Genomic DNA, 7,500 nt, shown 5'->3' with positions numbered 1-7,500 from the left:
GTCTAAATTGATCTATAGAACATATCCAAATTCTAGGTCAATTCAATATGATTTAGTAATGATAGTCCATCTTAAGGGAAAGATTACAGACAATGCTGAAAGGGCTCGTCCGGGATTTGAACCTGGGACCTCTCGCACCCTAAGCGAGAATCATACCCCTAGACTACATCCTGGCCTTTCATTTCTGTAACATCAACAGGTTGAGAGACAATGATTGGAGACAATGCTGAAAGGGCTCGTCCGGGATTTGAACCCGGGACCTCTCGCACCCTAAGCGAGAATCATACCCCTAGACCAACGAGCCATGTAAAAGAGACCTTTCCGAAAGCATCCATTTCGGCCAGCGCTGTTGGATGTTGACTAAGTTGGAATAATACATCCTGGCCTTTCATTTCTGTAACATCAATAAAATGAGTACACTACTGACTTCCGCTAACAATGTGAGCAACAATTAACCTCCAATGGCTGTATATTGATATCTCCATTTTATGTCTCTAAAGAGTCTGACACATTTCATTTGCGATTTTTCAGTAAAGCTCTTTTCAGAGATAACCATTGGGGTCTACATTGATCTATAGAACATATCCAAATTCTAGGTCAATTCAATATAATTTAGTAATGATAGTCCATCTTAAGGGAAAGATTGCAGACAATGCTGAAAGGGCTCGTCCGGGATTTGAACCCGGGACCTCTCGGCCAGCGCTGTTGGATGTTGACTAAGTGTGAATAATACATCCTGGCCTTTCATTTCTGTAACATCAATAAAATGAGTACACTACTGACTTCCGCTAACAATGTGAGCAACAATTAACCTCCAATGGCTGTATATTGATATCTCCATTTTATATCTCTAAAGAGTCTGACATATTTCAATTGCGATTTTTCAGTAACCCTCTTTTCAGAGATAACCATTGGGGTCTACATTGATCTATAGAACATATCCAAATTCTAGGTCAATTCAATAATGAAAGTCCATCTTAAGGGAAAGATTACAGACAATGCTGAAAGGGCTCGTCCGGGATTTGAACCCGGGACCTCTCGCACCCGAAGCGAGAATCATACCTCTAGACCAACGAGCCACATAAAAGAAACCTTTCGGAAAGCATCGACTTCGGCAAGCGCTGTTGCATGTTGACCAAATTGGAATGAAACATCCTGGCAATTCAATTCTCTAAAATCACTAAAATAAGTATACTATACCTATTGTCTCCTGCTAAAAATTTAAGAAACTCTTAACCTCTCAAGGCAGTATGAAAGTTCATCTTCAGGGAAAGATTGGAGACATTGCTGAAAGGGTTCGTCCGGGATCTCTCGCACCCTAAGCGAGAATCATACGCCTAGACACACGAGCCAAATAAAAGAACCCTTTCGGAAAGCATAGACTTCGGCAAGTGCTGTTGCATGTTGACCAAGTTGGAATGAAACATCCTGGCCTTTCATTTCTGTAACATCAATAAAATCAGTGCACTACTGACTTCCGCTAACAATGTGAGCAACAATTAACCTCCAATGGCTGTAAATTGATATCTCCATTGTATATCTCTAAAGAGTCTGACATATTTCAATTGCGATTTTTCAGTAACGCCTTTTCAGAGATAACCATTGGGGTCTACATTGATCTATCGAACATATCCAAATTCTAGGTCAATTCAATATAATTTAGTAATGATACTCCATCTTAAGGGAAAGATTGCAGACAATGCTGAAAGGGCTCGTCCAGGATTTGAACCCGGGACCTCTCGCACCCAAAGCGAGAATCATACCCCTAGACCAACGAGCCACATAAAAGAAGTCTGTTCGAAACTTGTGAGTTCGGCAAGCGCTGTTGCATGTTGACTAAGTTGGAATAATACATCCTGGCCTTTCATTTCTGTAACATCAATAAAATCAGTACACTACTGACTTCCGCTAACAACGTGAACAACAATTAACCTCGAATGGCAGTATATTGATATCTCCAAAGAGTCTGACATATTTCCATCGCGATTTTTCAGTAACGCTCTTTTCAGAGATAACCATTGGGGTTTACATTGATCTATAGAACATATCCAAATTCTAGGTCAATTCAATATAACTTAGTATGATTGTCCATCTTCAGGGAATGATTGGAGACAATGCTGAAAGGGCTCGTCCGGGATTTGAACCCGGGACCTCTCGCACCCTAAGCGAGAATCATACCCCTAGACCAACGAGCCATGTAAAAGAGTCCTAACCATTGGGGTCTACATTGATCTATAGAACATATCCAAATTCTAGGTCAATTCAATATAATTTAGTAATGATAGTCCATCTTAAGGGAAAGATTACAGACAATGCTGAAAGGGCTCGTCCGGGATTTGAACCCGAGAATCATACCCCTAGACCAACGAGCCACATAAAAGAAACCTTTCGGAAAGCATCGACTTCGGCAAGCGCTGTTGCATGTTGACCAAATTGGAATGAAACATCCTGGCAATTCATTTCTCTAAAATCACTAAAATAAGTATACTATACCTATGGTCTCCTGCTGACAATTTTAGAAACTCTTAACCTCTCAAGGCAGTATGAAAGTTCATCTTCAGGGAAAGATTGGAGACATTGCTGAAAGGGTTCGTCCGGGATCTCTCGCATCCTAAGTGAGAATCATACGCCTAGACCAACGAGCCACATAAAAGAACCCTTTCGGAAAGCATAGACTTCGGCATGTGCTGTTGCATGTTGACCAAGTTGGAATGAAACATCCTGGCCTTTCATTTCTGTAGCATCAATAAAATCAGTGCACTACTGACTTCCGCTAACAATGTGAGCAACAATTAACCTCCAATGGCTGTATATTGATATCTCCATTTTATATCTCTAAAGAGTCTGACATATTTCAATTGCGATTTTTCAGTAACCCTCTTTTCAGAGAATTAACCATTGGGGTCTACATTGATCTATAGAACAAATCCAAATTCTAGGTCAATTCAATATAATTTAGTAATGATAGTCCATCTTCAGAGAAAGATTGGAGACATTGCTGAAAGGGCTCGTCCGGGATCTCTCGCACCCTAAGCGAGAATCATACACCTAGACCAACAAGCCATGTAAAAGAGACCTTTCCGAAAGCATCCATTTCGGCCAGCGCTGTTGGATGTTGACTACGTTGGAATAATACATCCTGGCCTTTCATTTCTGTAACATCAATAAAATCAGTACACTACTGACTTCCGCTAACAATGTGAGCAACAATTAACCTCCAATGGCTGTATATTAATATCTCCATTTTATATCTCTAAAGAGTCTGACATATTTCAATTGCGATTTTTCAGTAACCCTCTTTTCAGAGATAACCATTGGGGTCTACATTGATCTATAGAACATATCCAAATTCTAGGTCAATTCAATATAATTTAGTAATGATAGTCCATCTTAAGGGAAAGATTGCAGACAATGCTGAAAGGGCTCGTCCGGGATTTGAACACGGGACCTCTCGCACCCTAAGCGAGAATCATACCCCTAGACCAACGAGCCACATAAAAGAAGTCTGTTCGAAACCTGTGAGTTCGGCAAGCGCTGTTGCATGTTGACTAAGTTGGAATAATACATCCTGGCCTTTCATTTCTGTAACATCAATAAAATCAGTACACTACTGACTTCCGTTAACAACGTGAGCAACAATTAACCTGGAATGGCAGTATATTGATATCTCCAAAGAGTCTGACATATTTCCATCGCGATTTTTCAGTAACGCTCTTTTCAGAGATAACCATTGATCTATTGATCTATAGAACATATCCAAATTCTGGGTCATTTCAATATAACTTAGTATGATTGTCCATCTTCAGGGAATGATTGGAGACAATGCTGAAAGGGCTCGTCCGGGATTTGAACCCGGGACCTCTCGCACCCTAAGCGAGAATCATACCCCTAGACCAACGAGCCACATAAAAGAAGTCTGTTCGTAACCTGTGAGTTCGGCAAGCGCTGTTGCATGTTGACTAAGTTGGAACAATACATCCTGGCCTTTCATTTCTGTAACATCAATAAAATCAGTACACTACTGACTTCCGCTAACAACGTGAACAACAATTAACCTCGAATGGCAGTATATTGATATCTCCAAAGAGTCTGACATATTTCCATCGCGATTTTTCAGTAACGCTCTTTTCAGAGATAACCATTGGGGTTTACATTGATCTATAGAACATATCCAAATTCTAGGTCAATTCAATATAACTTAGTATGATTGTCCATCTTCAGAGAATGATTGGAGACAATGCTGAAAGGGCTCGTCCGGGATTTGAACCCGGGACCTCTCGCACCCTAAGCGAGAATCATACCCCTAGACCAACGAGCCATGTAAAAGAGTCCTAACCATTGGGGTCTACATTGATCTATAGAACATATCCAAATTATAGGTCAATTCAATATAATTTAGTAATGATAGTCCATCTTAAGGGAAAGATTACAGACAATGCTGAAAGGGCTCGTCCGGGATTTGAACCCGAGAATCATACCCCTAGACCAACGAGCCACATAAAAGAAACCTTTCGGAAAGCATCGACTTCGGCAAGCGCTGTTGCATGTTGACCAAATTGGAATGAAACATCCTGGCAATTCATTTCTCTAAAATCACTAAAATAAGTATACTATACCTATGGTCTCCTGCTGACAATTTTAGAAACTCTTAACCTCTCAAGGCAGTATGAAAGTTCATCTTCAGGGAAAGATTGGAGACATTGCTGAAAGGGTTCGTCCGGGATCTCTCGCATCCTAAGTGAGAATCATACGCCTAGACCAACGAGCCACATAAAAGAACCCTTTCGGAAAGCATAGACTTCGGCAAGTGCTGTTGCATGTTGACCAAGTTGGAATGAAACATCCTGGCCTTTCATTTCTGTAACATCAATAAAATCAGTGCACTACTGACTTCCGCTAACAATGTGAGCAACAATTAACCTCCAATGGCTGTATATTGATATCTCCATTTTATATCTCTAAAGAGTCTGACATATTTCAATTGCGATTTTTCAGTAACCCTCTTTTCAGAGAATTAACCATTGGGGTCTACATTGATCTATAGAACAAATCCAAATTCTAGGTCAATTCAATATAATTTAGTAATGATAGTCCATCTTCAGAGAAAGATTGGAGACATTGCTGAAAGGGCTCGTCCGGGATCTCTCGCACCCTAAGCGAGAATCATACACCTAGACCAACAAGCCATGTAAAAGAGACCTTTCCGAAAGCATCCATTTCGGCCAGCGCTGTTGGATGTTGACTACGTTGGAATAATACATCCTGGCCTTTCATTTCTGTAACATCAATAAAATCAGTACACTACTGACTTCCGCTAACAATGTGAGCAACAATTAACCTCCAATGGCTGTATATTAATATCTCCATTTTATATCTCTAAAGAGTCTGACATATTTCAATTGCGATTTTTCAGTAACCCTCTTTTCAGAGATAACCATTGGGGTCTACATTGATCTATAGAACATATCCAAATTCTAGGTCAATTCAATATAATTTAGTAATGATAGTCCATCTTAAGGGAAAGATTGCAGACAATGCTGAAAGGGCTCGTCCGGGATTTGAACCCGGGACCTCTCGCACCCTAAGCGAGAATCATACCCCTAGACCAACGAGCCACATAAAAGAAGTCTGTTCGAAACCTGTGAGTTCGGCAAGCGCTGTTGCATGTTGACTAAGTTGGAATAATACATCCTGGCTACTTCCGTTAACAACGTGAGCAACAATTAACCTCGAATGGCAGTATATTGATATCTCCAAAGATTCTGACATATTTCCATCGCGATTTTTCAGTAACGCTCTTTTCAGAGATAACCATTGATCTATTGATCTATAGAACATATCCAAATTCTGGGTCATTTCAATATAACTTAGTATGATTGTCCATCTTCAGGGAATGATTGGAGACAATGCTGAAAGGGCTCGTCCGGGATTTGAACCCGGGACCTCTCGCACCCTAAGCGAGAATCATACCCCTAGACCAACGAGCCACATAAAAGAAGTCTGTTCGTAACCTGTGAGTTCGGCAAGCGCTGTTGCATGTTGACTAAGTTGGAACAATACATCCTGGCCTTTCATTTCTGTAACATCAATAAAATCAGTACACTACTGACTTCCGCTAACAACGTGAGCAACAATTAACCTCGAATGGCAGTATATTGATATCTCCAAAGAGTCTGACATATTTCCATCGCGATTTTTCAGCAACGCTCTTTTCAGAGATAACCATTGGGGTCTACATTGATCTATAGAACATATCCAAATTCTAGGTCAATTCAATATAACTTAGTATGATTGTCCATCTTCAGGGAATGATTGGAGACAATGCTGAAAGGGCTCGTCCGGGATTTGAACCCGGGACCTCTCGCACCCTAAGCGAGAATCATACCCCTAGACTACATCCTGGCCTTTCATTTCTGTAACATCAACAGGTTTAGAGACAATGATTGGAGACAATGCTGAAAGGGCTCATCCGGGATTTGAACCCGGGACCTCTCGCACCCTAAGCGAGAATCATACCCCTAGACCAACGAGCCATGTAAAAGAGACCTTTCCGAAAGCATCCATTTCGGCCAGCGCTGTTGGATGTTGACTAAGTTGGAATAATACATCCTGGCCTTTCATTTCTGTAACATCAATAAAATGAGTACACTACTGACTTCCGCTAACAATGTGAGCAACAATTGACCTCCAATGGCTGTATATTGATATCTCCATTATATATTTCTAAAGAGTCTGACATATTTCAATTGCGATTTTTCAGTCACCCTCTTTTCAGAGATAACCATTGGGGTCTACATTGATCTATAGAACATATCCAAATTCTAGGTCAATTCAATATAATTTAGTAATGATAGTCCATCTTAAGGGAAAGATTGCAGACAATGCTGAAAGGGCTCGTCCGGGATTTGAACCCGGGACCTCTCGCACCCAAAGCGAGAATCATACCCCTAGATCAACGAGCCACATAAAAGAAGTCTGTTCGAAACCTGTGAGTTCGGCAAGCGCTGTTGCATGTTGACTAAGTTGGAATAATACATCCTGGCTACTTCCGTTAACAACGTGAGCAACAATTAACCTCGAATGGCAGTATATTGATATCTCCAAAGATTCTGACATATTTCCATCGCGATTTTTCAGTAACGCTCTTTTCAGAGATAACCATTGGGGTCTACATTGATCTATAGAACATATCCAAATTCTAGGTCAATTCAATATAATTTAGTAATGATAGTCCATCTTAAGGGAAAGATTACAGACAATGCTGAAAGGGCTCGTCCGGGATTTGAACCCGAGAATCATACCCCTAGACCAACGAGCCACATAAAAGAAACCTTTCGGAAAGCATCGACTTCGGCAAGCGCTGTTGCATGTTGACCAAATTGGAATGAAACATCCTGGCAATTCATTTCTCTAAAATCACTAAAATAAGTATACTATACCTATTGTCTCCTGCTGACAATTTTAGAAACTCTTAACCTCTCAAGGCAGTATGAAAGTTCA

At 40.6% G+C, this 7,500-nt stretch overlaps 10 non-coding genes across 10 annotated transcripts; all 10 read right to left on the bottom strand.

Annotated features, from left to right (window-relative positions):
* Nucleotides 1-232: 232 nt before the first annotated feature.
* Nucleotides 233-304, bottom strand: trnap-agg (transfer RNA proline (anticodon AGG)). Its single transcript has one exon. It is a non-coding gene; the product is annotated as a tRNA-Pro (tRNA).
* A 703-nt stretch (nt 305-1,007) lies between these two features.
* On the bottom strand, nt 1,008-1,079 carry trnap-cgg (transfer RNA proline (anticodon CGG)). Its single transcript has one exon. It is a non-coding gene; the product is annotated as a tRNA-Pro (tRNA).
* A 629-nt stretch (nt 1,080-1,708) lies between these two features.
* Nucleotides 1,709-1,780, bottom strand: trnap-ugg (transfer RNA proline (anticodon UGG)). Its single transcript has one exon. It is a non-coding gene; the product is annotated as a tRNA-Pro (tRNA).
* A 343-nt stretch (nt 1,781-2,123) lies between these two features.
* trnap-agg (transfer RNA proline (anticodon AGG)) lies at nt 2,124-2,195 on the bottom strand. Its single transcript has one exon. It is a non-coding gene; the product is annotated as a tRNA-Pro (tRNA).
* Nucleotides 2,196-3,831: 1,636 nt separating this feature from the next.
* Nucleotides 3,832-3,903, bottom strand: trnap-agg (transfer RNA proline (anticodon AGG)). The gene has a single exon. It is a non-coding gene; the product is annotated as a tRNA-Pro (tRNA).
* Nucleotides 3,904-4,246: 343 nt separating this feature from the next.
* On the bottom strand, nt 4,247-4,318 carry trnap-agg (transfer RNA proline (anticodon AGG)). The gene has a single exon. It is a non-coding gene; the product is annotated as a tRNA-Pro (tRNA).
* A 1,225-nt stretch (nt 4,319-5,543) lies between these two features.
* trnap-agg (transfer RNA proline (anticodon AGG)) lies at nt 5,544-5,615 on the bottom strand. The gene has a single exon. It is a non-coding gene; the product is annotated as a tRNA-Pro (tRNA).
* Nucleotides 5,616-5,915: 300 nt separating this feature from the next.
* On the bottom strand, nt 5,916-5,987 carry trnap-agg (transfer RNA proline (anticodon AGG)). The gene has a single exon. It is a non-coding gene; the product is annotated as a tRNA-Pro (tRNA).
* A 474-nt stretch (nt 5,988-6,461) lies between these two features.
* Nucleotides 6,462-6,533, bottom strand: trnap-agg (transfer RNA proline (anticodon AGG)). The gene has a single exon. It is a non-coding gene; the product is annotated as a tRNA-Pro (tRNA).
* A 357-nt stretch (nt 6,534-6,890) lies between these two features.
* trnap-ugg (transfer RNA proline (anticodon UGG)) lies at nt 6,891-6,962 on the bottom strand. The gene has a single exon. It is a non-coding gene; the product is annotated as a tRNA-Pro (tRNA).
* Between the last annotated feature and the right edge of the window lie 538 nt (nt 6,963-7,500).

Source organism: Pleuronectes platessa, chromosome 22 (assembly GCF_947347685.1).
Source record: "Pleuronectes platessa chromosome 22, fPlePla1.1, whole genome shotgun sequence".
Classification (NCBI taxonomy): Eukaryota; Metazoa; Chordata; class Actinopteri; order Pleuronectiformes; family Pleuronectidae; genus Pleuronectes; species Pleuronectes platessa.
The sequence above is the reverse complement of the archived record's forward strand: the minus strand, read 5'-3'. Positions and strand labels throughout refer to the sequence as shown.